We start from the raw sequence: 27,525 nt of genomic DNA, 5'->3' as shown, positions 1-27,525 counted from the left end.
GGTGCACAGAGCCCACAGCCACCTGCTCCAGCCTTCCTCTGTTGCGGCATGAGCTCACCAAGAGTAGCGGGAGAGTGTTGCAGGAACGTCACTCTGTAGGAAAGCCACCCAGGTGCGCCCTCTGAGCTCTGTCCAGCGCATCTTCCTCGCATGGACTCCTCCCTGCGACGGGCAGGAAACAATAAGCAAGAACAGAACGACACCCCATGGGTGTCTCATGACCACACCTTAGGTTGTGACACGTGCAGGTGTGAGGGGTTGCCGGGCTACTTTGGAGCAGAGCTTGGGCGGAGGGGGGGCGGGAAAGCAGACAAAGAGGTGACACCTCAAGGTCTGCACGATCACAGCTCTCCGCCGCCCCAGGCTTCCGCTCGATAAGCTACTGGACACACCCGCCCCTCCTCACACAGACCGTGGAAAAGCCCCCGAGTGTGAGGGCTCTCTCTTCCTCCCAGGAGCTCTTGGACACGACGCACAGACAGGGTGCGGGGAGCCGCCGCCTGCAAACACGGCTCCAGGCAGGACTCCACTCCGCAGGAGCCGCAGAGCAGAGGAGATGGGGGCAGCTTAGCTCCTGTGCAGAGACCTGAGCTGTTGTTGCTGCGGACGCTGTCTTTTCTGCACTCGGGGTAGGAGTGAATGTTGAGTTGCCCTTAGAAATGAAGCAGAGCACTTCAACGGCACGGGTGTGTGTGTGTGCGTGCGCCCTGGTGATTCTGGGAGACAGATCGAACCTGGGCTAAAAGAGAGGGGGCTTAGCCCTCTTCCATTTGCTAGTTCAAAGTTGTACAACCCGTTTGTATCTGCTAGGCGGCGCAGTCGTCGTCCACAAAGAACGCTTTGAAAAGCGTCAAAGGCAAGTCATTCCGAGTCATTCGATTAACAAACAAGCGCTTTGTTATTAATACTCACACTTTGTTATGAACACTACCATTAAAACTACCAGTTGTACTCTCACTAATGTTAAAATGAATACACTAGTAGTAGTATTAGTTGCTGCCCGTGACGTCACATACACTCTCTGTGACAAATGCGAGACACCTAGACACATACAGTGACGTGCCGGCTGTTGCCGTGGTAACCATACTTATGATTTATAAACACTGGAAAAAATGCATTTAAACTGTTACTTACATACATTTATCAACTTGGAATATAATTTTCTAGCTCTAGGATAGAGTTACCTAAATAATAATATGAATAATCATTGTTTAATTTCGGATTGAACATTATTAACACTAAACGCACTATGGTAATTGATCGATACAGTCTTTATTGACTGTTTTCTAGATATTTAAACAGGGTCAAGAAAAGAATCAGTACTCACCAATCAGTGAAGTTAATCGATTATTCTATGGTCCTTCAGTTGAATAAATTGGTTGTCGATACATAAATGATCAATAATTCTCCTCCGTTCCCTCCGCGCGTCTCCCGCGGTCTCACTCTCTGATCCCGGCGCTCTGGCTGGTGTCTGTGACGTCACAGCACTCTTTCTGACAAAGCAGAGCTGGAGGAGACTCCTGTCCGGAGCCCGGGGGGCTTTTCTTACAGAAATAAAATCTCCCCCCCAAAAAAAAAACACACCGGACTGTGAAGAGAAGCGAATCATCCCAGTTGGAGAAGGAGAGCGACAAACCTAGGAATAAAATTCATTAAACAGAAAAAAAAAAGTTTACATCGCAGATTCTTGCGTTACAAAGCGTACCCGTGTGGAGCAGTAGAGGACAAGCACGAGTCCCTGAAATAAGCGCTTTTAAGAGTTTTACACGAATCTTCAGAGTAAAGAAGCCAGGAGGATCAGACTCCTGATCCTGGAGGTTAAAATGTGTATCCTGGTTTTATTTCCACCCAGCTCTCAGTTCCATTAGTGGTCTGATGATTTAAATTAACTGTAAAACTGTTACCAGACTTAATCTAAATTGTAAATTTATAAGACTGGCTACTAATAATAAATATACTGATCAAAGTGTCAATACTGGTGTTTATAAAGTAAATACTGTAGCATTTGCAGGTTCTTTTCAGAACAAAGGATGAGTGAAGACGCGATTAACAAACAAGCATTAACACAAAACCAAACAGGATATACACACACACATGAGGAGACTGACGGAACACGTACACATAGTTAGGGTGGTAATTACCTAACAACACACTATACTTTTACAAGACTACACAGGGCACTAGAACTACTAGGACATTATTTACACAGGTAGGGTCAGCTGCTGGTCATCGTGCTGACCCTCAGACTCTCCCCGGCTACCACTCCCAGCATGCCCAGCGGTACTACGAGCGCCTAGGGGCGCTTCCTCTTCACCACCAGGCGAGGGCGTTACAATATGGACTCCCAGGAGGCTCCCATACTTCGGATTCTTGGGTTCTTATCAGAACATACTGATGCGCAAACATATTCATTACCATATTTCAAAGCATTGGAATAATATATGTCGTACAGCAACACAAAAACAGGAAGACAAGTATCACAGCTACTATAATCGGTGTTAGCAACTTAAAGAAAAACATTCCCCCTGGCCCAAACAGTGATTCTAACCAGGAGAGAAATGGGTGAGGCTGTAGAATGAGGCATTAAAGCACATTCATAACAAGATGCATTTCTTTAACTTTACAGTATGATTTATAAGTTTATACCACAAATTACTCATATCCCCCTCATTATCAGTTTCATTCAGCCAGTTTTTATACAAAGAGGCTTCGCATTTAGATTCTTCCTCTTTCTGGGTGGTGACAGGCTTCCACATAAAAAGGAAAAAGGCTGGGCACATCAGTCCCAAGCATGTGATCCCCATCTATCCCTGTGGAGACATCACTCCTGCGCTTTGCTCAGTTCGTTTGTGACCTTTTTACAGTGGGAAGCATGAATTCAGGGCACCCTTTCCGTGACTTTCACAGCAGTCGCAGTGGTCAGCAGCCTTGGTACGGCCCCCTCCACCTGAGTGAACACCACTTCTTTTTCCTGAAGTCTTTCACCAGAAGAGTAATAACTCTTAGAAAAATCTACACATTGTTCCACTGCCTCAGCTGTGCCATTTTGCAGAACAATTCTAGCTGAAGTTGTCAAATTTCTCATTGGCCCGTTCCTGCAAAACATCTTATTATGAACAAACAAATCATAATAATAATGTGCATCTAGGGGAATCACTCCCAAGGGTAACCCCCCCTTAAAACTATATTGTTCTACCCATCAGGTTCTGCCACTAGATAAGAGAACCTTTCCCATGATTTTTTTTTACCTTCATGATCCCTTCAGGACGTACAATTAGCACAGAAGCAGCAGCTTTAGTCCACATGTTTTTCAAGCAGGATATTAACAGTATGATTATAACGAATAATACCAGACACACGAATATGTATTGAACCAGAGACCCTCTCCAGGTTCCTAGCACAGACTGTAGCCATGCACCAATGCCCCAATCATCTGGATTATAATTATGATATATATTTTTCTTCATCATAGATGTGCTTTGCTAAGTCATTAATTTGCTAATAATTGTCTAGAATAGAAGTACTGTTTAGTCTTTGCTCACCTAAACAGCTGTCTATCACCCTAATAGAGAATGGCCTAAAACTGTGATTATAGCAAGGAACATACAGTTATTTCCATTCTAATACATCTGAGTTACACTCAGACTAAAAGCAGGGCTATTTACCCATGCCAATAAACCTAAATAATCACCTCTATCAAAGGGGATTACTCCCATGAGCATCTTTTATAGCAATACAATCCCAACAGGAGCTCTGATTATTATTTGTGGCTGACTGATAAAGTATTGATTCCATATCCCCATTTATAAAAGTAAAACTCCTTACACTTAACAGGTACACTGTCACCCCCCCTCAGGAAGCTCAACAAACACAGAAACAGTGACAATATAATAATGTTCACTTAGTCTCTGGTGCAGTGGTTCGGTGTCAGCGCAATGCGTAGATCCAGCAAGCTCATCCTGTCACTCAGATGGCAGTCAGTAGTCGGTAGTCAGTTGCACTTGATATGGTTCTTCCCAGCAGGGTTGCAACATCTGGCAGGGTATATCTTCCTCACCCACACCCACTCGCCAGGTATCAGGTCGTGTCTTCCCTCTACTGGAGGTCTCCAAGCGTCCAGCACCTGTTCACCAGCCCCGTGCACCACCTCAATTAACAATCTACAATACTACAATAGAGAATTAGCAAATTCAACAATCCATTAGCCAAATTCATCCCTCCAGGAAGTTTCGTTGATTGGCCTGTGATGATATCAAACAGGCTCTATTACACAGTTCTGTTTGATCCAGCCCGCATCCCATGGTGTTCCTTCAGTCTGATGTCTAGTCAATCTTTTCTGTTCCTTCATTCCACTGTTCCAGCAGACTGAGGGTGATCTCAGTCCATCTCACCCCGAATAATCCAGCCACAGCCTGTCCCTTGATCATAATACATGCGGTAGGGCAGTGCCCACCGAGGGCTTATCTCCATCATCAAGTGTTTGGTGGACACAGAGGCAGTGACAGCAACCCACTGGGAAAACAGATTATAAGAGCCAAGGTTGTAAACATTCGCTACTGCATGAAAGGTTTCTCAGGAGCAGGCCTTTTGAGCTGTAGCACCTGCACCTGAACTGTAGTTGAGTTCCTTTGATAAGCATCACATTGAGATACCACATAAGTGGCTACTGCTTCAAACATGGTCCCCACCCAGGTTTGGGTAACCGGCACACCATTTGACTCACACCCAGGTGTCCGACAGAGTGCATTAGTCGAGCTACAAAGGGCATTAGGCTGTGAGGGCATGCAGAGCGTCCAGTGTGCTGGCAGCACCACATTCTTTTCTAACCATGTCCTTTTCTCTGCTTTAGAGGCCTCAGCCTGAATATCCTGTAGCTGTCCCCTTTTCACCAACAGAGGTCTCACAGGGGTCTCAGACTCCTGTTCTACCAGGACTGTGCACCTGACAGCTACATCTGCAAAGTTGTTCCCTCGAGTTACTGGAAACATTTCTTTATTATGTGATTTATACTTTACCACAGCTACTTCAGTCAGTAGCTGCAAAGCTTCTAACAGTTCAGAGACAAACCCAGCATTCTTGACTGGAGTCCCTTCCATGTTGGGGAAATCCCTATTCCTTCACTGCCATCCATAATTGTGGCATACACCAAATGTATATATACAGTCTATATAAATTGCTACAATTTTCCATTTAGCATATTTACAAGTTTCAATTAAATTTTTTCATTCAGTCTGCTAGTTCTACACCAGATTATTCACAGTTTATACAGCCAGGCAGGTAGCCTGCACAACACATAAACACGGCCCCTTGGCCACCGCATCAAGGGGTCCTGAATAATAATAACCCACCAGACGATGCCTATCTCCATGCTCCTGCACCAGCACAACGGCTCACAACCCATTTCTTTCACTTACAGACAGATTACATACAGATGATCAGTCTGAGGGAATACAGTCCAGGGCCAGTGTCTGCAAGAAAGCTTGCTTCAAAACATCAAAAACGGTTTCTGCTGCAGGGGTCAAGGCAATTTTGTCTTTAGACTGCACTACCCCCCTTAAACCAATACCTCACTGGACAAGCTCGTTCTGAGAAGGCATTCACCCTGGCTTTATCATGTAGTTGGTTTTATACTCCTTTTTCCCTCTTTAGATCCAATACTTGGAGTAGCCCGGCCTTATGGATTCCCTCATTAGGTAAAACAATCACAATATCACATAACTCTATTGAGTTAGTTTACATAAATGCTATTTCATGCAGTAATTCCTTATAAAATGCTGCAGTCTGGGCCTAAAATAGGTCTGGGGTGTCCCCCATCCACATCAGTAGTTGAAACTGTACATCTTTTCCCAAGCAGACTGTGACAGCTTATATTTGCTTTAAACACAACCCTTGCACCCCTTCTCCTGTAGCCTCCTGTTACCCGTTAGAAAACTTTATATCACATCTTTATGCTGTTTTAGTCTAAAAACAGGACAGCTGTGCTCCTGTGTCCCCCAGTTACTGCACACTGTAAGATTATTTCACTTTTATTTAAATCCTGAGATAAATTTAGGAAGGCTACAGAGGGGTTTACTAGATTAAAACTGTTAGTTCACGCATGGCTCTCGTTTCAGCTTCTGACATGTTCTTTAATTGTGAAATCAAGCCTCTTTCTTACAATTTCTCCAAAAAACACCTTATTTTAGTAACTGCACACCATCTTATTAGTAGTTTTGTCTTTGGGGTTTTATATCTTGGTATAACATTAAAGTCGCACAATAATTTCTACAAACTGGCGGCTCCCTTTTCTCCTCCTTGGGAGTCTTTTTACCTCCCATTTGCAGCGCTTGCACTTCTGCATGCATGCTTCACGAGTTATTAAATCAAATCTGTCTCCGCTGTCCGTAATATCAGGAAAGCATAGTTGTACATTCTTGGCAACATCATGTTTTAACCCACTCAAGTAAATTTGTTTTATTACTGTGGAAGTATCTTCATTCACTTCCTTCTCATCGGCTTACCCCGAGTATACTATCCATAAAGCTATAAACCTTTCTGTTAAATCTGAAACATCCTCACTTCCTTCTGCTGACATGCTGTTACTTTTCTCTAATCAGTTTTCGGTGGGTAATGCTCTTTCAAAAATCTCCACACTAATTCCCACCCTTCTCCTAGATTCTCTCTTAAGGCATTCTATTTCTTCTTTTGCTGTTTCTTTTTCTGCATATATAACTTTGTTTCATTCAGCGATTGCTTTTAGCTTTTCCATCAGAGATTTTTGCGTCTCATCTATGATATTCTGTTGAATTCTCAAATATTCCTCTAAATATTGTTTATTTTTATCCAAATGTTCATAGACTTTTCTACATTCCTGTTCAGCCTAAATTCCGTCTGACATATTTCTTTTAAGTTTCACTTTGGATTAATCAAACTTTTTTTTTTCTTCACACCAAACCATTTTCACGTCTCCCACGCGCCCCGCGGAACCCCCCAGTCGAGACAAACTGACGAACTATCACAATTCGGGAACACGGACCAGGTTCCAAATCCTGGCTTTAAACACACAGTTGAATCAAGTTACCATTTTCGGCTCTTCTGCGAGTACAGTTCTAGTTACTACCTTCAGCCGTACTGCAGTTGTGTACCAGGATGCAACACCTGGATTGTTTCGCACGGGCAGGGCGAGACGCTATTCCTTCAGCAATCCCTTTTTTTCTACCCCACCTTCACAAAACAGGCATCTAAAAACACATACACCATTAACTCATTTTTCTGTTGTACTTGCTTCAGCACCACAGCAACATGGAGAGGACAAGGGACTTTTTAGAAAAGAGGAGTCCTTACCTCTTTTTAGAAGCGGCCGCCTAACTTTTCCTCTCCATGTCTGTGTGGTTTAATTTAGATGGATACTTCTTCATCATTTGGGTCACGTATCCGCCAATCTGCCTCCTCCTTTTTAGAGGACGTTGTAAACCTTTAGGAACAATATGATCTAGCAACAAGGTTATGTCACTGTAATTAGGCTTAAGACAATCAAGAACAAGGCTTGCCTTTCTTCGAAATTCTTTACGATCATCAGGTAATTTAGGAAAAAGACTTAACTAATGCAAATAATTCACTAGGAGACCAATGTCAATGTACATATGCTGGAGTTCCTTCTGGACCTGTAAAAGTGCACATTGGCATTTCACGAACAAGTGAAAAGGCTTTGGCTCCGGACCGCTTTCTAGTTTCGGTGGAGACTTTTTCTTTTTAGAAGGCATGGCCATGACTTTTGCTGCAGCTTGCTGTTCTTTAGTTTCAAGACTAGTCTTTTTTTAAGCTTCCCATTATTTCTGTGATTCCTCTTCCCATTACATAAGTTTACCAATTCACTTTCTTTCCTTTCTTCTCCTTCTCTTCTAAGTTTCCCCTTCTTTGGGAAACTTCTTTTTCCTAATTCAACTTTCCTCTGTCCATTCTGATTCACTTACAAAGATCCTTCATAGTTATGGGCCCCTAATTATCATATATAAATTATGTGCAAGTTCCCTTACACCTATTACCCTAGCTTTACAGTTCATGAACATAAAACATTTTTTTTACTCTAACCCAGGCTATAATTGTTTCTCTGAATTTGTCGTACATGTACTTTTGCTGGACTGTTCGGTCCCATTTTCATCTTTGAATTTTAATTTCCCATTTTTACCGATCGGTGCCTTACTTAGAACCTTCTCACATCAACTTCTCCGCAGAGCAAAAACCACACGTCTGTGTTAAGATAAGTTCTTTATATGAGTCCCAGACTCATCAAACCCGCGTGAGAACACCCCTGTGGCTCGCTTCTCAAACTATTAATTTTTAAGGATCTCTTACTGGCGTCAGACAGCTGCCATTCTCCAGACGCGTCTCTGGAAGGATAAACAATTTATCCTCCGAGGTTCATCCAATTTTGCTAAAATTGTCAGGGTCCGGATGGAGTTTTAGCAGCCGTTCGTTTCTGACGAGATGAGCCCCCAAATTGTCATGGAACTATCAAGGAAGCCACAAGAGAGAGTTCTCACCTGAGTAAGGTCTTTATTTCAATATTGCAAGCCCTGCTGCCACTTTGCAAAGTGCAACCAGAGACTCAATTTGTTACAAGCAGTACATGGTTTTTAAAAGACGTTGCGCTGTAAAAAAGCTCAGCGCTTTGTCCCTTCTAAAAGTTCCCCTTTCCCTAAGAGAAAACAGATTACATCAAAAAGCGAGAGAAGAAGCACTGGATTTGTTATTCAAAGCTAATCAGTTACTTTCAGCTAATTCTAACGACCCAGACAGCATATATTGTTTTGGTACATTGTCTTCTAAAGTAACCTAAACAGTGTAATTTGTTGATGCACTGTTTTCTAAAATTCTGCACGTACTGTAGCACAGCATTTACATCCTTGAAATATATTATCTTAAAGCACCAATATATTTTTTGCAAAGCTCTCTACATTTTAAGAATCAATGTACTTATTAGATTTCCACTTCAAGACTTGTTCGGCTGGCGTTCTGGGAGTCGCGTTTTTCAGAATTGTATTGAGATCGTTTCCCACAGAGCTCAGATGTCAAAGCACAGCAGCAGCTCTCCACAGCGATCCTCTATAGCGCCCTTTCTCCCGCAGCTCCGTCCTCATTGGAAGGAAGCAAGAGTGAAAGGCTGAAGTGAAATAGAGCGGGGACGAAGGCAGTGAAGAGAGAGAACGTGGGAAGAAGAGAAAAACGCAAGGGAAAAAAAGCAGCGGCGTAAAAGAGGTGACGGAGCTGTCCTCTCTATAAGAAGGGTGCCAGCGAGCCTTGCTCTCGCTTACGGCCACACCCCCTTGAGCACGCCTGATCTCGGAAGCTAAACAGGGATGGGCCTGGTTAGTACTTGGATGGGAGACTGTCTGGGAATACCAGGTGCTGTAAGCTTTTAAGCGCAGGAGGCGCCCTATCCCCGCTCGCTCGCTCATTCCCCTGTTCACACGTGCAGTGCGGCTTTTCTGTCTGTTTTTTTGTCAGCTTTGGCGAGACACGGGTGCTTGTGTATTAGCGTGAGCGTTTTTTATTCTGATCATGAACAGTTTTACAAGTCCGCAAAGGATCGAGGAAAGGTTTATCGCCAGCTGAAAAGAGACACAGCGCTTCTGCTGTGGAGACTTGTTCGGCTGGCGCTCGGGGAGTCTCGTTTTTCAGAATTGTATTGAGATCATTTTCCACAGAGCTCAGATGTCAAAGCACAGCAGCAGCTCTCCACAGCGATCCTCTATAGCGCCCTTTCTCCCGCAGCTCCGTCCTCATTGGAAGGAAGCAGGAGTGAAAGGCTGAAGTGAAATAGAGCGGGGACAAAGGCAGTGAAGAGAGAGAACGTGGGAAGAAGAGAAAAACGCAAGGGAAAAAAAGCAGCGTCGTAAAAGAGGTGACGGTGCTGTCCTCTCTATAAGAAGGGTGCCAGCGAGACTTGCTTTTGCTTATGGCCACACCCCATTGAGCGCGCCTGATCTCGGAAGCTAAATAGGTATGGGCCTGTTTAGTTCTTGGGTGAGAGACCGCCTCGGAATACCAGGTGCTGTAGGCTCTTAAGCGCAGGAGGCGCCCTATCGCCGCTCGCTCGCTCATTCCCCAGTTCACGCGTGCAGTGCGGCTTTTCCGTCTGTTTATTTGTCAGCTTTGGCGAGACACGGGTGCTTGTGTATTAGCGTGAGCGTTTTTTATTCTGATCATGAACAGTTTTACAAGTCCGCAAAGGATCGAGGAAAGGTTTATCGCCAGCTGAAAAGAGACACAGCGCTTCGGCTGTGGAGACTTGTTCGGCTGGAGTTCGGAGAGTCGTGTTTTTCAGAATTGTATTGAGATCGTTTTCCACACAGCACAGATGTCAAAGCACAGCAGCAGCTCTCCACAGCGATCCTCTATAGCGCCCTTTCTCCCGCAGCTCCGTCCTCATTGGAAGGAAGCAAGAGTGAAAGGCTGAAGTGAAATACAGATGCAGCCATTCAAAATGAGCGTTAAAAACCCGTGGTACAGTAACCAACCCGCAGGGCACCGTAGGGCACCGCGGTAAGTGATTGGCTGGCCAAAATGACTGACAGGGGCACTCGTGGTGCATTGGTTGGTAGTGAAAAGATTTAATCATTTAATGTCTTTACTGTGCACGTTTCAATCCGCTTTGTTTTGAATATTTATATGGAATTTTACCACTAAAGGGAAATTTTAGTAGCTGAGCATAAAAAGAAGAGGAGCATAACGCATCTGAAGGTCATAAACGATATTAATTTAGGAACATAAACATTACTGTATGTACATAAACTGTACTGTGTATGGCTGGTCTTGATAGTTTAAAGAAAAAATACACACCAGTCTTCCATTTCTCCCTTAACATTTTAAGCATGAAAGTTTTATGAAACGGTACCCAAATATGTGATTGCTGTATAGAATGAATTTTAATTTTTAAAAATTATTTAACACGAAAATTAAGCTCTTTACATCTTCCGCCTGAGAACAGTCACCCGTTGCTACCCAACGTAGAAACACAGCCACTAACTAGCAAAGAGAGGACATTAGCTTGCCAATATGATAAAGAAATAAATGATTATTTTGTTTATTTCTTTTGCACATTTATTTGAACATTTCCATCGATTGTCCAATCCCTAGTTCATCAAGCATTTACCAGTCTGGCGCCGGTCTGTGTCTTCTAGGATATAATGCCAGTGAACTCTTGTTTTTATGTCCACTATAACTACGCTGGGCAAACGTTCCGAGGTCAAATTCTTCCAGCACGGGGTACCTTTAAAGCGGAGACGACGGCACCGAAATTTTTTGGCGCGCCTTCTCTTTAAAGCCCTGGCCAAATATGAAGACAGTACGTACAGTTATAATTCAAACGGAATTAAAAACTACACATCCCAGTTACCATGGTGGTGCTTGTGATCATTGCGTTTAACCAACGAAACAGGGTGAAAAATCAGTCACATGACTTTGGGGCAGAGTTTCGAAAGCTTAACCTATCAGCAACAAAGCAAAATTTACACGGTAGGCTACCTCAAACTGTCAGTTACACGACCGTGTATGTCGCTTAAGCCACTCCTATTTGGCATTTTAGTTATGGAGGCGAGAAGACGCCACCCCCCCCCCCCCCCCTCTGGGTGTCTGATTTGCTGCCATCTTTAACTGTTCGGTGTCCGAATCGGAGTAGCTACGCGTACGAAATAAAGTTAATCCCAACTACAAAACATATATTTTTGTGGTAAGAGGGCGCAAAACATCAGTATTTACTGCTATTAATTACTGTACAATTTATAGTTGAAATCTGAGCCTAGATATAAAGTTAGATATAAAGTTAAAATCTCGACAAAGCAATGTAGGAAATACAGAGAAAATAAATCCTTTCTGACATCTTAAATCAGTTTCGATCAAGGTCTCTAAAACGAACAAGAAAAAGAGGATTTTCGGAGGGCAATTACACTGTGTTTATATAGAATAAGTGATTTATGAGCAATCTAATTTCTTGTTAGTTTAAAACAGTGAAATGTCAGCTGCAAAAGATCGCAGCAGAAACAGCACTCTCTCTGCCTGTCATAGACGTTCAGGAAAGGCTGAATGAAGTCATGTCAAGTACAATACTTCGGTGATCAATAATAACAGTTGTAGGACAGTATATAAGGAGGATAAGGATTTTGAAGTTGACTCGAAATCTGAAAGGTAACCAGTGCAAGGACTTGAAAACAGGTATAATGCATCCCTGATAGGATTCTTGCTGTCATATTCTGAACATATTGAAGATTGCTTGGTGTGGATTTAATTTCCCCAGTGAACAGGATGTGCATTTATTAATTCTAGAAAAAAAGCCTTTCTTGATTTCTCTAGTTCTTAGTTTCTCGAGTTTCCTTTAAAATAAACTATTATTCCACAATGCAGAGTATTACATGGCCAGTATTTACACATGATATTTGTGATTTAAAGAAATTAACACAAGCAGCTTTTGGAGATTTAAGTGTTGGCTGAGTTATTGCAGGATAAAAGACTAGAGATGTTGGCAAGAAGAAGATAATTTGGGGAAAGCTGAGGAATACACTTATAACAAGAACACTTCCTAATGGGGTTAGGCATACTTTTGATGAAGATGATGAAGTTAACAGACTATATGTTTACATAGATACTGAAATAAGGATTGTATTTTAGATTATGTGTAGTTGCTGGCATTGAACTGTGTGTTGGATGCACATGAATTGAAGGAATGGGCAAACATAGCTGATGCGGATCCACAGAGCCAGCATATTAAGATGTTTATAATTAGAGGCAATTTGTTTAAATAACTAGGTATGGATACTGATGTGCAAGAGAGGTGGAAAGGCTGTTTCCTTAAGCCAGCACTATAAAATGTTTTATTCTCAGTGAGTTGCTGCTATTTCATAGTGGTTTTCTAACACTGTGTATAGTTCCATCCACACAGTGCCTTTACTTCCATTTCTCTTTATCCAGTACAGAGGATTTGGAGCCTATCCCAGTAAGCAACGGACACAAGGCAGAATACACCCTGGACATAGTGCCAGTCCATCACAGGACAGACAGACACAAACACACACACACACCAGGGCCAGTTTTCCCATAAACCAATTAACTTACCAGTATGTTTTGGAGTGCGAGAGGGAGTCATATCACACATATGGAGAAAAACCATGTAACCCAGAGAGAACATGTAAACCCCACACACACAGGATGGCAGGAATTGAACCTAGGACCCCAGTGCTGCAAGATAGCAATGCTAACCACTTTGCCACCATTATAAATGGATGGATATCTTAGTTATCTTTGTAGTTCACAGGTTTGCATGCATAATTTAATTTTGAAAGCCACTGAGACATCAGGTACTACTGTTGTATTTATGAAAAAGAAACAAAACAAAAAACATACTAACAACTGTGCCATCCTGCTCCTTAGTTAATACATTTTATTATTCATAAACAGTTAACACTGTTAGCAAAATATTTTGAATTATATTTAACCCTATTTTTTCTTTAGTTTTGTATTTAACTTATTATATGATAGTCAGACTTAATGTATATTTGAACAATGAAAATATATTTTTACAAGATTTTACATTAAGCATTTAAAATTAATATGGTTAATAATAGTAAACTGTAACATGCTGTAACAAGATCGGTTAAACTGCGAAGAAAATGCTTTCAGAGAAAATGCTTTCAGAGAAAATGTTTCAGGTGTGAAGAACATAGATCTCCAATGCAATTTCAACCAAACCTGTTCCCACACACCCTGCCCCCACTACCATTAGAATATACACAAAGCACTCAAATCTTTCGAGCTAATGATCAGGTGACCCGAGAGAGAGCGAGAGAAACACCAAGGGGTGCGGAACTATTTACATGGAAAACGGGCGATCTCCCCAGACTGTCCGCCCGTTTCACTGTTACCTGGATACCTCTTTATTTAGAACTCACTAACACTGATTTTTAGTTTAGAAGGATTCAAGTAGGGTTTTAGATGAAAGGCAGCGACCTTAATCAAGCCCAAATCATAATTGAACCCATTCAGAGCCTACATTACATTTTAGCGTTTCATTCTGAGCAGAAGATCCTCACACCTGAAGAAGGGGGAGGTGTTTTTCGCTGGAAATCTCGCCTGCTTCTACTTTACAACCGGAGTGCTGGCTGTGACGAATTAAACCGGTTTTACAGGTTTCAATCACAGACCATGTGACATGGGAGTCAGGAAACTAACACACAGCGCCACCGGATTCGATAACGCTATAAAAACGCTATAAAATAATGTGACTTGGCACAGAACAAGTTTACAGCACAGTACAATAATAAATGCTGACCATGCCTATAGAAGCATAAATTGCCTTACCCTCAATTTAAACACAAGCTGTCTTTAGCCCTCTAAGCTGGTTCATACAGAAATGTAGAGATCCAGGCTCAGAACACACAGCTTCATTAGCGAATACATATGCAGGACAACTAGAGAAGACGTTTTACAGAGGATGGATTTTTAGAAACATCCCATCAGTGACATCACTGAAGTCAACTCCTAGGTACTGTAACTGTTGTGTGGATAGTTTCACAAGAATCAGACAAAGGTTTAAGCATCGCTTGTTCTAGATAAAACTGCAAAAAAAAAACAACAACCTATAATGTACTTCTTTGCGGCTCTGTTTGCCCAAATCATATGTTCACAACGTGAAACCTAGAAAATAATATTACGTAACCAAAATCCGCAATATGGAAACAGAACCTGTGTAATTGTTGATAGATGATGTACTCGTAACATTTTTTCAAGACGAACTACAACATTTAAAAAATGACTTGTATGTACTTGATATCTCTAATCAATCCACGGGTCCCAGCACAAAACGAAACTAAAACGCATACCGTTTCGCACTTCTTATTAGTTGCTCAAAAGTAATTTGACCGTATGAAATGCATAATATAAACCTAGAAACATAAACGTGAGTAGTACTTAAGCACTGTAGTATCGGTGTTAAGACATACCTCTCAAATACTGTAAATCAAGTTAAAAATATCTCCAGACCGATTCTGGTCATAATGAAACCATGTTTCGTGTATGTTTTCTTTAAAGTACCGAGACCAGCCATATACTGTATGTTTATGTTCCAAAATTAATATCGTTTATGGCCTTCACACACTTTGCAGTATGCTCCTATTCCTTTTATGCTCAGCTACTAAGATTTCCCTTCAGTGGTAAAATTAGATATGAATATTCAATACTTAAACAGGCACAGTTAAGACATTAAATATACATATACATACTGTATACAGTAAAGTTTGCATACGGTAATATGTTTATGTTCCTAAATCAATCTCTTTTATGAGCATGTGAAAGGCATGGTGAATCACTGTACTTTGCATGATTGGAAACAAATGCGTGATTGCGAAATGCTGTGGTGTTACTTTTACAAAGACGGTCAATGAAAAAAAGAATGTTGACCAGGGCAATACTTTGAGTTTACACTTACAGCTTGTCCAAGGTCATTCATTATTAATACTATTAGTAATATCTTCGTTAAAGACTTTGATGGTGACAGCTCAAAACATGAGAGGTTGAGCTTTATTAGCTCCACCTTGCGGAAATTCTGGATACTATTATTTTGCTTGCTGTATTATAGGAGAATTTCCGGTAACTCGCGGTATTTACCGGTAACTCGCGGTAGACTGCGTACAGCTTACGGCAAAATAATGCGGTATTGCCCGCGCATTTTGAATGGCTGCATCTGTATAAGGCGGAGCGAGTTGAGTTGTTGGATATAATCAGAGAAAAGAGAGTGAAAAATGAGGAAAGTGAAGACAGACTCAGGGAAGTTTTAGGTAAATTAGATGACCTGTCTGCTAGAGAAACTGCGGCTGAGGTAGCTAGGAGAGACCTGGAAGCGAGCTTGAAAGAAAAAGAAAAAGAAATTGAGAGTTTAAATGAGCTCAGCCAGGAAAGGCAAAAGGAGTTACATGCTGCCGTACTGGAAGCAAAACAGGCTAGATCCCACTTGCATGCCAGCCCACCTAGCAGCCCGGAGCGCTCACGCAGCGCGCTGGGAGGGGGTTTTTCCCGGCCAGGGTCTGTGGTCGGATCGGCATGGGGGAGATCGCCAAGTCCTGCGCGAGACGCAAGGGCGATTCAATTCAGGCATAGACCCCCTGCTCCTGATCACGGCCGTCCTCCTGCCCGCGGAGAAACCGTAAAAATTAACCTCCACTCCCTGAGGCAGTTAGCCAAAGATGTAGAAAGGTTTGACCCGTCAGTGTCAGGGAATAATGTGGAAACTTACATCGATGAGCTGAGATATACTTTGCAGTTTATGCCCGGAGCGTCCGAACAGGAAAAGGCTATGTTAGTAAGGAAATTTACCAGCCGAGCGGTCCACGAGTGGATGTCTAGACAAGGACCGGAGGTCTGTAATAGCTTTGAGGAGCTGTGTCAGGCAATGATCGGAGAATTTTCGGCTTTTATCGATCCCATAGCTGCCGTGGCCACTGCGCACCATATTAAGCACGAAAAAGCTGAAGCCCCTCGCGACTATTATGAGAGGCTTAGGCACACTTATTTTGCAGGGCGGAATGAAGAGGGTTGCGAAGAGAACGTGAATTTCAAAGGTTTATTCATTGCTTATCTGCATCCCTCAGTCAGGAAAATGATTGTGATGCACACTGATGCAAAAACGATGAAAATGGCTGACATTAGAAGGTTGGCTCAAAAAGCCTGGGGAGCTGAAGTCTCTGCTTCCTCAGAGCGAAAACCTGCTAAAACGGCCTTGTTCGCCACTAAAGCCAGCAGGGTTGACGACTCGCCTCAGCTCGAGGGAGCTGAGGTTCCTGAGCCCTATAAGCCCCGGCGCAAAATAGGCAGGCAGGACCGCACTAAGCGTCAGAGCCGCCGTGAGCGCTACGGGGAAGGCAAGGGCACAGGCAGAGCCTATCATAAGGCTGGACGAAGGGAGTCGACTGCAACCCGCCTGGCCAGGCTTGAACATGCCCTGCTTGAGAGATCAGGACAGGGTAAACCTTCCGCACCGACTGCCGGAAGCGTGAATGAGCTGAGGGGGACCACGCCCCTCCTCACAGGAGGAGGCGGGGATCTGCCCCAAGCCCCTCCCTCAGTCTATCTGATTGGGTGGGAGGGTTCCTGCCTGGAAGAAGGCTGTGACTCTGAGTTCGGCGCTGACCCCGCCCCTGAAGTCAAAGAAAAGGCAGGCTTCCAACAATTCTTAGGGAATCTCAGCCAGAAAGGCAAAGCAAGGCGTATTTATATCAAGGTTTCTCTTGAAAACGTCTTAGATAGAGAAGCACTGATTGACACTGGGGCTGAAATTAGTTTGATGTCAGCCGATCTACTCAGCGAGCTCAAACGAGTAGCCAAAGGAAAAGGCATCAGACTTAAGGTAGAACCGTGTAAGATAGATATTTCCAGCTATACCCAGGATCATGCCAGGATCACACACCGAATGTGGGTGGCACTTAGGTTCGGGCCAATGAATGTGGTGCATCCTGTTTACATCTCTAGGTTTAAAACAGAGCCACTACTCATTGGACAAGACCTGCTTGACAGGCTGGAGCCTCTGGTGGACTGCCAGCATGGAAAATTGTGGGCTCAGGTCAAAAACCCTAAGCCTGCCGTACAGCAAAAAGGGGGGTTCAGTGGTTATGCTGTGATCACACAGTGCCCACTGAACACTATAGCTGAGTTGGAGGTTCCACCTGGTTCCTCTGGACGAGAAATAAATGTCAAGGTCTCTCAACTACAGGAGCAGTGCTCCGAGCAGCTGCTTGACCCGCCAGGTAAAGCACACCCCTTTTTCATCCCTGAAGAAGAGTGGATCTCCCTGTCCGGTAATGAATGGGAGTCCTTTCTGTGCGCCCTGGTACCTCAGGGGGACCAGGACTACCACCCCATGGTGGTGGGAGGGGTCCAGGTGGCAGAAGTGCAAGTTGATGATGTAATTCTCAGCCTCAGCTCTGAGAAGTCCTTTATCAGTGAAGGTCTGTTTGAGGACCTGTCGCGAAGCCATCAGGTGATCCTGGTGACGCAGTCACAGGTTCTGTGGTGGGCACCCCCACCTCATAAGTCCATTTGGAGCAAAGGAAGCTGTGTAGCTTCCATCTCCATCGGAAAAAAGAAGTTTGCTCACTACTTCCAGGTAGCACCTCAGCTGACCCACTCGGTCTGTATTGGTGCAGACCTGTTGGTTCGACTGGGCGCCCAGCTGGACACAGTAAACAGTGTGCTGTGGAACGGGCGAACCCAGATGCCCACTCTCTAAGCGACCCCGAGAACATTCGGTCAGGTCAGACGATTCCTCAGGCCTGCCAGGTAGTAAATGAATCGGACCTGATGAGATGGTTGTGTACACAGTACACGCAGGTGTTCCGATGGACCACTCAGCCGAGAGTGCGACCCGGGATACTGCCATGCCGTCAAAAGCGGGGTTCCTAGAGCAGGTACAGGAACAGGTTGGTAAGGCAGATTCCCTGGAAACGGAAAGCCAGCGTCAGCAGCTGCATCAGATCTTCCAGGATTTCCAGGAAGTGTTTGCATGGGACGCCTATGACTGCGGGGTGACGGATTTGCACACAGTGCGCATTCCCACGGCCCCTTGCGCCCGCCCAACCTATGTCAGGCAGTATCGCATTCCCCTCACAGCATACGAGTCCATAAAGCAGACGTTGGATGCTCTACTAGAGCGTTAGATCATAAGGGAGTGTAACTCCACTTATAACTCCCCACTGTGGCCGGTGCTGAAACCCAATGGTAAGTGGCGTCTGACCATTGACTACCGGCAGCTGAATAAACAAGTTCCTTTGTCACGATGGCCAATGATCTACCTAGATCAGGAGTTAGCCAAGGTGACAACAGCGAAATATTTCACCACAGTGAATGTGGCCAATGGGTTCTGGACCCTTAAGGTAGAACTAACAGACCAGTACAAACTGGCCTTTTCCTTTGGAAACAGGCAGTTCACCTGGAATCGATGCCCCTTTGGGTATTCCAACTCCCCAGCGGAGTTCAACATATTTCTGCACAAAGCCATGAGTGATGCAGCCGCCAGGGGCAACCTGGTCTATGTGGATGATATTCTGATGCGGAGTCAGACCTGGGTAGAACACATGGCCGAGTTCAGGCATGTGTTAACCCAGCTCTCCCGTGCAGGGGCCAAACTGTCTCTGGCTAAGGGACAGTGGTGTAGGACCCAAGTGGAGTACGTGGGACTATTGGTTGGAGCCCAAGGCATACAGCCACAGTCCAGCAGAGTCCAAGCTATCCAGAATATGAAGTCGCCCACTAACCTGTCTGAACTGCGCAGCTTTCTGGGAGTATGTAATTATTCCCGGCAGTTCATTGAGGATTACGCTGAAATAGCAAGGCCCCTCCACAAGCTGTTGCAGAAAGACGTGCCCTTTGAGTGGGGACCTTCCCCAGAACAGGCTGTGATGGAGCTGAAGCGCAGACTCGGTAGTGCACCGTGCTTGGCCTACCCTGACAAAAATAAGGTCTTCTACCTTGAAGCAGGGTTCTCAGAGCACTGCCTTGGGGCTGCTCTGAGTCAGGAATATGACCTAGAGAGAAGGGTGGTGTCGTATGCCAGTCGAGCCCTGAGCCCTGTGAAGCAAAAGTTCTTGGACTGCGAGAACGCCCTGTTGTCTACGGCCTGGTCGGTAGAACACTTCCGTAGTTATGTTGGGGGACAAAAGATCATCATCGAAACATGCCACCAACCTGTGACATTCCTGCATAGCCAGAGACTGAAAGCGGGCAGGGTGTCAAATAGCAGGATTGTGGCATGGATGATGGCCCTACAAGGTTATGAGATAGAGGTACATTATGCACAGAGCAAGAAAATGTACCTGGGACAGAGCCTGGCTTTGGGCCAAGTGTGTCACGGCTGTGACACTGACATGGAAGCTCCAGAAACCATTCCCACTGCTGAGCTACCGAACAATCATCGGTACTACGATGAGAACGTGGGCCAGGGCTTACCCATGGCCTATGTTGACAGTTGCTCTTTTCGCCACGAACAGCAGGTGCTAGCAGGGGTAGGAGTAGTGTGGCAAGACAATACTCCCTGTGGGCTGACCCGCTATAAGCTAGGACCAAAGACTATCAGTATGCGGAAGTAGCTGGGGTGCTGATCACCCTCCAGCAGGCCCTTACATATGGCCTTAAACAGTTTGTCATCTGTAGTGACTCGAACTACGCCCGACATAGCTTCGTGTCCCATCTTCCGTATTGGAAGGGTAACGGCATGAAAAATGCCCGGGGCAAGGAAGTAAAGAACAAAGAGTTGTTCCTGGCCAGTGACAAGCTCACGACTGAGGCTGGAATGATGGTTTACTGGAGGAAGGTGAAGGGACACTCCCAGGTGAAGGGACCCGACAAAGACGGGAATGATGAGGCCGACCGGCTGGCCAAATCTGGCGCCTTAGAGGGTGAACCCTGGCAGTTCCAGCAGGAATGGCTACCCCCAGAAACCGTGGCTGAGGTCAAGGCGGTCACCCGAAGCAGGGCTAGACAGGATGTCGGAGCTGACCCTCAATCTGTAGTGCTTGGGTCACAGGGTTTTAACACCGATCTTGCGGAAATGCAGAAACAGGACCCAGCAAGTAGGCAAATGTTTCGGCATATCGCTGACCCAGTGCGTCAACCTCTTTCGGAGCAGGTGCTGGGCCAGTCTCCGGAGCTGAAGGAGCTGGCAGAGGTGAAAGACAACCTAAAAATTATAAAGGGGTTGTTGGTTTGTGTACCAGTTGCACAAGTTGTCCCAAAGTGGGTAGTTCCCCGCTGTCATCGGGGGATCATGATCCAACACGCTCATGACGAACCCTGTGGGGGTCACCGGGGAATCAAGGCCACATACGACACTATCCAGCAGGTGGCATTCTGGCCTCACATGGGCCAAGACATCGCCGCGTATGTAAAGGGGTGTCTGACGTGTAGCCAGTTCCAACCATCACGGCCCTTGCACCGTGCACCACTCCAGAAAAAGGGCATGACATTCCCCTGGTCCAATCTACAAATGGATTGGGTGGGGCCGCTGGTGAGGTCATCCAGAGGGAAGAAATATTTCCTCACTGTTACGTGTGCATTCACAAAATGGATTGAGTGCCTCCCAGCACCCAACGACACGGCAGAGACAACTGCAGTGCTGTTGGTGAACCATGTGTTCAGTCGATGGGGACTCCCCCTGACCGTGGACTCGGATCAGGGAACCTATTTCACAGCTACAGTAATGGCAACCCTGTGGAATATGCTTGGGGTCAAGGCCCAGTTGCATATCTCCTACCACCCTCAATCCTCGGGCCAGGCAGAAAGGGCAAACCGAACGGTGGTTAGTATGCTCAAAAAGTTTGTCTCCACCAGCATTAGGGACTGGGACATTAAGCTGCCCCTGGTTCTGATGGCCATCCGAGCTACGCCCCATTGCCCTACGGGGGTCCCACCTTTTGAGATGATGACAGGTCGGAAGATGACTCTTCCCCTACACTGTCTTTATGGGGTGGAGGACCTGAGCACGACGGGGGCTGCTACGGCCCATCAGTATGTGTCAGACCTGCGAGCACATCTGCAGGCAACCTTTGCTTTTGCCCAGAACAATCTGGGAAGGAGTGCAGAGGGTAGGAAAGCATACTATGACCGAAAAGCAGTTAACCAGGAACTCCAAGTAGGAGACAAGGTCCTGTACTTCCAATTTTCCAAACCCACAGGGGTGGCCCGGAAGTTCTTACCCGGTTGGACAGGACCCCACGAGATTGTCGATAAGGTATCACTGGTAGCTTATCGAATTCGGATTGAAAAGGGAAGGCAATCTCTGGTCTACAAGTGGGTGCATCGCAACCACCTCCGGTTGTATCGCCCACCTCAAATGGTGCCGGAGGACACAGAATAGGGTTAAAGTCCAAACCGGATCAAAGAGGGGGGTGCCCCTTTGTAGCTGCAGGTAGTTAGGTACTGTAGTGTAGGTCCTGCTAGAAAAATATATTCAAAATTATAGTGGAACTGTACCATGTGCCTCATCTGTGTTCCAGAATGGGAATCCTAAAACTGCCACGGCTGGTCCTGACAGTACTGTGGATCGCCTCGACACAGCCCCTTGAAGTTGTGGAACCCGGTCCTCCTACCGGCATAGTCCTGCAGGACGCTTCCGGATTGTTGCTAACAAATTGCAGAACATATACTCAGCGAGTGTATGTACGGCTGGACCCAAGTGATGTGTTTCGGAAGCACATCGACATGAACAGTAGGGTGTCCTATCATGGTAGGCAGTGGGCTAAGGATACTATATGGCATGCCCAGCTAGACACTATACACATGCTCCGCCAGCTCAGGAAGGCAACAGTCACCCAGGAGGAGATGACAGGCCTCAGCCGCCCCAAAAGGTTCTTGGGGGGTCTGATTGCTGCGGCCTCCGCCGTGGGTTCGCTATTTTCAGCTGGTCTGTTTGCTGCTAACACTGTCACCCTGACCACCCTGAGAAGGCAGGTGTCTGGGTTACGTAAGGACATGACAGAAATTTATGACAGGCTGTATCAACAACAGCAGCGGCTGAAAAGCCTAGGGAAAACCTTACAGGGCACAATTTTAGCAGTAAACCTTCATGCAGCAGTGTTAAATAACACCCTCCACACCGTGGGCAGGATTGTCGACGTGTTACAGTGGGACTATGCTTATGTGCAACAGGTCAGAATGCTGATGCAGGATCTGCTTAGGGAGCTTAGTGCCACGGTAACTAGCCTAGCCATGGGACAGATTCCAACCTACTTGGTTCCACTGTCCTTAGTAGAAGAAGTACTGAGGACAACCACTTCCGAGATGGTGCAGCCATTGCAAGTACATCTTGCATACAGTCTAGGCAGTGCCATTCCCATACATGTCAACCCCGAAGCCAAGGAAATAGGTTTCCTGTTGAACCTTCCCATCGTGAGTAGCAAGGATATCTATAGACTCAAGTCTATATCGAACGTTGGCTTCTGGAGGGGGGACATGCATGTGAAGTTGACCACCCCACCGCTCGTAGCTTACCAGGAGGATGAGCCGAATTTGTACCTTGTTCCAAACCTGGAACTGTGTATATCAACCAAGGATATCCACTGGGTATGCCCAAGTAAGCCATTCCTTAGGGACACAACTCAGAGGTTGTGTGATATCAGAAAGGTGGCTGCCACTGAAAAGTGTAAAGCCACAGTGACGAGCAAAAGTGAGGTTAACGAACTCCAGGTTGAGCAGGTGGGAAAGAAATGGCTGGTCAGCACACCACAGTTAACTGTTACAATAACCTATGACAGACACGATACAGCTACCAAAGTGCAGCTACCCAACCAAACAGTTTTTCTACACATTCCTGAAGGAGCTATAGTGCATCTCAACGATTTAGCACTATATCACCTGGAGTCAGAACTGTATGAAACAGAACTCAAGATTGTGGACGCTTTCAGAGGACACAGCGTTGACTTGGATGAGAGAATCCAAGAGACAGTAAGTCTTGAGGGAGTACAGGTAGTCGAATTTGTTCTCAATGACACAAACTTAAAAACTACACTGGTAGGTCCCAAGCACAGTCGTTGTGGATCCTCTGGGGCGCTAGGAACAGTAAACGTGGTCATCTTGACACTGCTGCTGGGTAGCTGGATCATGGCTGGGGTAATGTGTTGGATGCTGTTCTGTTGTATCAAAGCCTTGCGGGGTAGTTTGAATGAGACAAAGGGAGCAATGGTGTATCACCGAAATCAGGTAACCACTCCCAAACGTCTGCCGGCTGCAGAGCTATCCGATACTGATAGTGAACTGCCGGAAGTTTAAGGTCTAGGGCTAATAATGATGCCCGATGCCTCATTTCTATGTACCTTATAACTGAGAGCAGGTATACGCAATGTTCTTTCCAACACTATTTCCTGTACAAATTCTCGAGAGGTAATGTGAATATTGGGTGGTAGAATCCACCGTGGTACAACAGACATCACTTAACTCTGTTTTTGTTTTGAAGGCAACAACGCCTCAGGACCTCGTGACCTTCAAAAAGGGGGGATATGTAGCGGCAATGCTTGTTAATAAGACAGAATTAAGCGTTGGAATGCTTTCCGAAATGAGGCCCCATCTCATCCTCCATCTCTGTGGTGCAGCCACAGAGAAAGTATACATGCAGACTGATTTAAGATGTTTTTTTTTTGATAAGGGACAGTTCCCAGACGGGGATGCACTTAGCTAAGCCTGGCTATCATGATCAATGGTCATCCATTGGCGCCTATCAGTCTAGGGAGTGCCGAATGGACATCTGGACTGCATTCCTAAGTGTCAAGAGTAAGTGACTTATATCTCACCTTGACCAACCAATCAGGGACTGGCAGGGCATGGTAACACCACGTGGGTCTCCAATGCCTGCCAAACTCTCAACCAATCAGCACACATCTGTGTCTTGGTCAAAAAGGGAGCACAAGCTCAGATCGGGGCTCTCCTTGGCCATTTTCGCGCATCCTCAGAGACAATCACGTGACAACTGCTGTTGTCTGCAAAGGGACTTGGACTTTGTTCTAAGCGCGAGGCCGAGGATCCTGTACGTACTCAGAATTCTACCAACGTGAATGCTCCACTTGATCAATGGGAGCCTACAGTTGGACCCTCGTCGACAACCTAAATAGCTTATTCAGAAGAAGCGCTGGACTGGGAACGAACCAGCTTCTTCCCAGGCAAAAGAGTGACTTGTGAGGACTCACGGTCACACTCTGTGCATAGAGACTTTCTACTAGCCAGCCGGACTGCTGGTAGATCCCCTCGGAGCAACGACTGCCCTGCGCACCGCAGTCAGATTCCTCCGCCCGTCCTACTCCGAGCTGCACCTTGACTGGTTGGCCGGTAGCCAGAGGACGCCGGGACAACGCCCATTGGACAACCGCTGGAACAGAGGCTGCAACAGAGCCTGTCAGCTGGTTTGGTGTTCATGCCGGGAAATTCCAAATCCATACACAGTGGATAAGTAAACCCCATGTTTTGAATTGCGTCTCGAGAATTCAATAGTACCTCAACACAAGTTGTTATCAATTTCATTCATGAGTAATGTATTTACTTCCGAGTTTAGAGTAACAGTGGGTAATAACACTGATTAGCGATTTGGTAACCGAACGATATATACTGACATATATTCTCTGTTGTGTATCTCTTTGTGTTTGCATCTCTTCGAGATTATATACCTTGTATATTGATAACCCTCACAGTAAGGGCTGCCGCTCGTATCCAGGCAGACTAGTATATGTTTGGTGCACAATTTATATTAATAAATGTATCTCGTGTATTGAACCCGTGTGTGTGCGTTGTTAGTTGTTCTGACGATTGATTTTCTAAAAGCTACAACGAACAACCTTGTGATTACTGCTACAGTTAATAATTGTCTCAGTAAACCATCAAACCACTACAATTCACAGAGATTTAGCCTGGAATGTCGTCCACCAGTGCTTACCGGTACGAACTTTCTTGTACCGTAGGGGCCTCACCCCCAGCCCTCGCTGCGTTAGGGTGGGCTGCGGCGAGGAGGAGACTGTGACCCATCTCCTGTGGTCCTGTTTTTTGCTAAGGCCTTCTGGGCACAGTTTGAAGATTGGTTGCAAGCTCTCTCGCCCCAATTTACCCTGACCGCTGCTTTCGTCATATAAGGCATCTCGCCTGTCAAACTTCCTCCTGACGTGTTTGACAGGATCTGGGCCGTGGTGAACAGTGGGAAAGACGCCCTGTGGAGAGTGAGGAACATGGGGCTGTTCAAAGGCATCGAGGTCCCAGTCAAGGCAGCAGGTAGCCTGGCCCTGTTCATCACCCGAGAGAACTATTACCTCAGAGATCTGCGGAGAGAAGGGAGGGAGGAAGCAGAAAATCTGTGGGAAATAGAGAGCATAGGTCAATATCTCAAGAAACTGTGAAAAACATTATCATGTTGAAGTAAAGAATGTGATTTGTGCCAGATAAATAGAAATTGTTGCTATGTAACTGGTACCGTGTCAAAATGTAATGAAATGTGATCATATATACTGTTTTAAGTATGTATATTAATGTAAAGCTTTCTAAAGCTTTCACTCCGGCTGTGCTGACCCCTGCGAATTCCCCAAATGTGGGAATCTCGACTGCATAATTTCTGGTAGTGGGGGACTGCATTCGCGCTCTCCCCTGATGTGCTTGGTCCAATATCAGATGCGGAAGAGTTACGACACCACGAGCTCAGGATCCCAGTTCGAAAGGACTCGATGCCACTGCTGGTTCCCGGTTTCTTTTAGTTAGAGGTCCGGAGAAGCATTTCACGCTGGTTACACTACTCCGTTCGGACATTCATTCTCTTTTCAAAGTCAGTTGTTTTGCTGTAGTCTGCATTATTTAGGCTGATTATCGAGGTTAGCCTTTATTTGGTCATGGGGGCCTCGGTACTGTATGCTAATTCTCAAGATAGTTTCACCCGGTTTCTGATTGCTAGTGTTGAAACAGAAGAAATAAGGTTCTTGATCCCGAGATGAAGTAAAACAGATGAGTTTATTGCATGTAAGGAACAATAAAGCCGAAGTCTTGTTTCCCGCAAGAAACAACAAAACCGAAGTATTGTTCCCCGTACTGTTACAAACTTTTGGGTTATATAGTGTCTTCTTCTCCGTTTCTGACGTCACTCGGTCTGATGGTAAAGAGGGGGGTTCATGGTATTTGGCCAGTTTACGATGTTCTGGACAAATGGTCAGTTTAAGATTACACCCAGGAAGGTTCCTAGCTTGCATCTGCAATCCTTATCAGTTAACCCCCTTTCCTGCCATAAACCCCAGCTTGTGACTTAGAAGTCTAAACCTCCTACAGAAAGGATTAAATTAAAACCCCCGTCTTCACATCTTTCTTCATTCCCCCCTTATAAAATATGGCATACGTCAGTGTAGCCTATTTTTATACATACAATGTCAGGGCAGATCTTTCCTTTCTTGGCGAACAGGTATGTATTGCCATGACATTGTATTGTACGTTCCACGGTTATAGCAAGATGTGATACATGTTTTTGTGCACGTGATGATTACAATTATACATATAAACAATACTATTCCTACAAATAAACACTGTAAAAAGGTTCCACCCCAGGCCCCAAAAACAGACTTTACCCAAGACCCAATTCCCCAATTTTCAGTATAATAGTCCTGATATTTCTGTCCCTCATTGTAAATGTGTTGGGCCAGATCTGAGATGTGCTCAGAATTATCAGGAATATATGTGCAGCATTCAGTGCCAATTACTGCACAAGTTCCTCCTTGGGCCGCCAGTACATAATCTAAAGCTAGTCGGTTCTGCATGGCCACTGTTCTGAGGGCTACCATCTCATCATTAACAGTCTTCAGACTAGATGAGGTAGAATTTGCTAATTCTTCTAAAGTCGAGGCAATTTGAATTAACTCTCGACTCAGAAAGTTAATGCCGGCTTGTGGAAATATTATACCTAAATAATATTCCCAATCAGCCAGTTTTCTTTGTGGTCTGTGATTAGGTCCGAAGGGGCTGTGGGTTTGAACACGGATATGAGGAACCACATATCCTAAA

At 45.3% G+C, this 27,525-nt stretch overlaps 1 pseudogene; it reads left to right on the top strand.

Moving 5' to 3' along the window:
• Nucleotides 1-9,287: 9,287 nt before the first annotated feature.
• Nucleotides 9,288-9,396, top strand: LOC138219059 (5S ribosomal RNA; annotated as a pseudogene).
• The last annotated feature ends 18,129 nt before the right edge of the window (nucleotides 9,397-27,525 follow it).

This window comes from Lepisosteus oculatus, chromosome 14 (assembly GCF_040954835.1).
Source record: "Lepisosteus oculatus isolate fLepOcu1 chromosome 14, fLepOcu1.hap2, whole genome shotgun sequence".
NCBI lineage: Eukaryota > Metazoa > Chordata > Actinopteri > Semionotiformes > Lepisosteidae > Lepisosteus > Lepisosteus oculatus.
The sequence above is the reverse complement of the archived record's forward strand: the minus strand, read 5'-3'. Positions and strand labels throughout refer to the sequence as shown.